Raw genomic sequence first — 5,260 nt, 5'->3', positions numbered from 1 at the left:
TGCCACCAGTGCTGAAATAGCATCTCTGCAGATGTTGCAGCTGTAGCATGCCAGCGCATTACAGCATCTGCATTATGAAGAGACAGCAGGACGGCACAATCTGCTCTCATCTAAGACCCCACCAGACTGAAATCTGAGTTCTGGAGTAGAAGGTTGGTATAAGAACAGCTCATGTGGTGTTTATAACCTCAGTGTAGGCAAGAACATCTTCTGAAGGAAGGTAGATGTATTAGAGAGAAAAACAGCTGCCAAAGTCCAGCCAAATTTCAGCTGAACCTCCTTCCTACTGGCTGATGGAGAGTCATGGTTCTGCACACAATACGTCTGTATCATTTCTATACTTTAAAGATTCCTGAAGGCTGTTGCTTTCATACACAGAGAAGAGATATTAAGGGAAAATGATAGGACTTCATGTACCTTAGTAGCAAGCACGTTGCTGTTCCTAAGCCTGAAATGTCAGTGCACTTGGATCTAACTTACCTTCTCAATTCCTTTCTTTCTACAATGAAACTTCCTTCGGCCATTTCAACAATTTTTGGAAGCATCTTTTCCGCAAGACCATTTGCCTCAATGCTGTTTCCCCTGTGCTTTTTAAGTCTAAGGATCTTTGGTGATCTGTAGACTCTTTCTAATGTTATTGAGAGTTTAGGGGAAAAAAAAATTAAAAAATCTACTTATTCTATCAAAAGACAATATATAGGGAACTAAAAGAAGATGGAAAAGTTTTAGTATTTAGCAAGGCAAGGAAAAATAATGTACTACAACTAGTTCACTGAAGTGAAATGGTTAACTGTACTTCTGTGGCACCCTTCCTTTTTAGGTAGCACCCAAAAAGGCCACTTGCATGGCCTCACTGGCAAAAACACATGTGTTTTGCATATGTATGTCACACACAGCCTACTATTACGTATGCGTGGCCCTGATCTGCTGAAGTCTGACACAAAGATATCCTTTTTCAAGCAAGTATTGTCACGGACTTCAAAGGGACTATTTCTAGGAGTAAAACTTTGTTATGTATGTGATGACAGGATCGGGGAGCTGGTATGAGCATGCACCCCCCTTTACTGTACAAAATATATACACATTGCTCCTTCTGCTGTCCCCTCCTGTGGTGGAAGCCTCATTCTGCTACAGAACGAAGTGTGATACATGGGCAAGCGATCTTTATTAGAAAGGTCACTGACATTGTCAAGCATCCTTTGAAAGGTGAGGTTGCATCTAGAATGTTATCAGGCCAGAGCCATGAAGTCTACAACAATGTCTCTGACAATATTGTAAACAGGTAATATATCTGACCTCTTTTGGGACTTAACAGAACACAGATGATTAGAGTTCTGCGCCTCTTTCATCCCTCTGTCATCCACGTATACACTTTCCCCAAGCTTTGTCTTGAAGTAGCCTGTACAAGTAGTGAAGTTGAGAAAGAGCTCCTTTAATTACAAGTACCACAGTAATGAATTCAAGTACACTCATTTATCATAAAGGGCTTCCCCATCTGTCTCTAAAGTATGCTCAAAAATGCTCTGTATTTGATAACATGAATGTTGAGAATTTAACACGTTTTAGTTTTAAGCGCTCCATTTTGGCTAGCCTTTTGTAAGGTTGTACAACTGCATTTTAACTGAAGGAAAAGATGGGGGGGAGTGTGTGTGGGGAGTGCGCGTGTGCACACGTGCTCGTGTGTGGTCTCTTCCTAATTTATTTGCCCTTCAACCCACTGGGATCAAGCTGCAATCCCTGTAGGCAAAAGAAGATTAGGGAAAGCAACTGACTGTTTTTTCCCAGACACAGAAGGAAAGCGACTTCTCAAGTACCGCAAGTTTTTCTGGCCACTGTACAAATTGTTCCTTAGTATGGAGAGTTTCCAAAAGACCTAATTAGCAACTCACTACAAACATTTCTTTGCATTAGCTAATGATCCGTCTACACTTGTAAGCAAACAGTACCAACATATCTAATCAATGCAGAAAAACCAACAGAATACCTATTAAACATCTGGATGTAATTTTCTAGTTAGACTTAGAACAAAATGAAAACATATGCAGCTTTCTTTGATCTATGCCTCAACAAAGAAATTGTCGATAAAAAAACACACTAGCCAGTCAATGTGTCATTTTCATAACGCCATTCTTCAAGTGTTCCTAGTTTAATTTCGTTGGTTTCCTGCAATCTCTAATTTTACCATATTGTGAGAAACTGAAAGGGATTCTTTGGATCTGATTTTATTTTGAGGTTTTACTGCCACACAATCTGCTACTGACTCCATTTTTTTAATTCAACTCAGGGAATTTTTAAGGGTGAAAGAATGGGGGAAGGGAATACAGTCAGGATGGTAAAATGACCTAGTGCAACTTTTTGAACATTCTTGCCTACAAAGAAAGCTACTAATTAAAAAGAAATCAAATTACAAAGACAGTATGCTGATGCTATTAGCCAAAAGACAGCGAATAATTAGAAATGTAATTGCTTTACCCTGCTCACATCATTTGCGCTTCATGAATAAAGAAATATTTTAAAAGTGATATTGTTTTGCATGCCCTCATAATAATTATTATTCTTTCAGCTGTATAGATAGTCGCTGCTATACCGGATGTACTGTATGATTCAGGTACCATTTTTTTTCTCTATTTCACCTGTGCCATACTGCCATTAAAAAAAACCCCAAAAAATCAAAACCAACACAAAACCAAAACAAAACCAAACAAAACAACCCCCACTCCCCATGCATTTATGCATGTTACTTTTTCAGTTGAAAATCCAATGATCTCTCAATCTAAAACTTTGAAAGCATAACATCTATTGAATTCTAGAATTCTTTTCTCCATTGACTTGCTCTCACAACACAGGGAGTACAACAGTGGGACAACTCACACATTTGCTAAATCGTTTACCGCCCACCTGCAGCTCCAAGTGATTAACATCATCAACATTTTTGTTATATGTCCCAGTTTGCAAGAAGTTAAAAAATACTGCTTGTAAATAGTACTTGAACAACAGTGAAAAGAAAAAAAATATACATCAAACAGAACATCATTTACCTAAAGAACAGATACTACATCTGAAACCCTGTCAGTATATTTAACCTACATTTTGGAACCACTGTGTTTGTTTTTTTTTTTCACTCAAAGCTCCAACTGCTTCCAGTGCGAGTTTTCAGTACATAGCCAATGTAGGATTAGGCCCTTTCCTATATGAGGTGGGAACACCACACTAAAATGTTTACAGTAAATACCAACGGATTTTAAACAACAGAGTTAAATGGATGATTCAACAGAATGATTGGAGGGTTAATACTGAAGGCAATCTTTTTATTGTACTTTTAAAACATCAGACAGAGGTATAAAAAGAATTATTTTTATCCCAGTTTGAGAATTGTGTAGAGTATGTTCAGTATTGTGGCACAACGATCTGGTATAAAGTGCTACCTTCAGTTGAACACATCTCTTTACAACATGCTTAGCCATATTTTGTCCTGCCTTTCTGTGGTGTAAATAATGAGTACTGCCATGGAATGAGGACGTTTCATTTTCTGGAATTAATCCAGATTTGTACCCATCTAACAAAAAGGAATTTCTTAGGCTCTAATCAGCCAATGATGATGCATTATAAATAAGTTAAATATTAGATCATGTTGGTTATTATTTATACTAAATAATGTCAGTGGCTCTTATTTGAAAAAAAAAATCACATTTGATTTTGCTCCTGCTTGTACAACTCTTCTACTGCAATTACAAAGGGTAAGATTCAAAATGCTTTTAAGTGTCTGATTCCAGAATCTAAGTAGGTTAAAAGCACTTGCCAATAAAAATCAGGAAAACAGAGCTTTTTATTTCTTTTAAAACATGCCTTGGACATTTTAATGTTGACACATACAGGTTACAAGACATTTCAATTTTCATGTAGGTGAGCAATTTAAAAAAAAAAGAAAAAGCTTGTGTTTCAAAACACACTGTTGTTTTAATGTCATATCTGTCAATATCTCATTAACAACTTGTGCCAGCAGGTTAAGCAAAGTACAGGGAAAGTTAGGTAAGTGTCACATTATTGCAGACTCCATAGCTACTAGGTACACACACAAAGTATATAATCATAGTTTGCATTTTTATGGCATCTTTCATCTGAAGATCTAAGTACTTAATTAAGTAATTAAGTTTTCCATTGCCATGAACAGAGCACTGAGCTGGCTTGTCCAAGACAACAAAGGAAGAGCTGGGAACAGAATGCAAGATTTTTAGCTTTGCTAATGGAGGCGGAACACCAGATAAGTTTACATTCCTGTCCTGGGAACCACAAACTATCAAAGGTCACTATCAAGGGTATTTTGCCTCATCTCTTAAAAACCATTAAAAGCCCACATATTTATTTATTGTTCCCAAAGAGGTATATACATCATATATACAAACACAAACACACACAGATATGTACACCCACAGGTACAGACATCATTATATGTAGACATATACACGCACGCAGACACGTGCGCTGAGACATCAGTGCTCACTGTCAAAACTACACGGTCCTGGAATGAAGTTCAAACTTTTCACTGCAGAAGACTGAGGTAGTTTCATTTTTTTTTTCTTTTTTGTTGTTTCTATGTAAAACTGGGAATACTCTAATATGGAAATTATCACTCTGAATGGGCAAAGCTGTACCTTGATATTGCAAAACATCAAATTTCCTATCAAATTTTAAACACAGACTGCTCTTTCATTAGGATACAATTCTAAGTAAGTAACCTGTATGTAGTAAACATTAGTGGGCAATTGCAAGAAAATGCAGATAATAACATTACCCTTACCGCATTTAAATGATGCGATTCAACATTTTAAGACCTCTTTTTAGGTAGCACACAATACACTAACAGCACAAGTACATCTTAAGGCACTGTTTTAAGTCCAAGGGTACCAGTATTCCACACTTCATTGTGGGAATCTGCTATGAATAAGGTGCTCGCTAACAAAGGATATGCTTTATAAATAAGTTAACACTGCAAGCAGTGTTACCATTTGTCATCTCCTCAACAATCACACACAGTCTGTGGAATTTGTTCGATCCTCATCTATCTCAAGTGGGCCTATATACCATTTACAACAGCCAAGTTCTTGACAGCTTTCCTCTGTCGGGCCTTCGTAGGAAGCAGCCAGAAGGACAACTTCAGTTCGACCAGAGGGTCATTTCCACCCACGCAGCAGCTGCCATGCCCCGAGCCACGCAAGCACGCCCAACGCTTCATCCTTCCTCCCGGCGTTTTCCGTGCCGC

This window comes from Manacus vitellinus, unplaced genomic scaffold, assembly GCF_001715985.3.
Source record: "Manacus vitellinus isolate BGI_N305 unplaced genomic scaffold, ASM171598v3 scaffold_50_pilon, whole genome shotgun sequence".
Classification (NCBI taxonomy): Eukaryota; Metazoa; Chordata; class Aves; order Passeriformes; family Pipridae; genus Manacus; species Manacus vitellinus.
Note: the sequence above shows the minus strand (reverse complement) of the source record.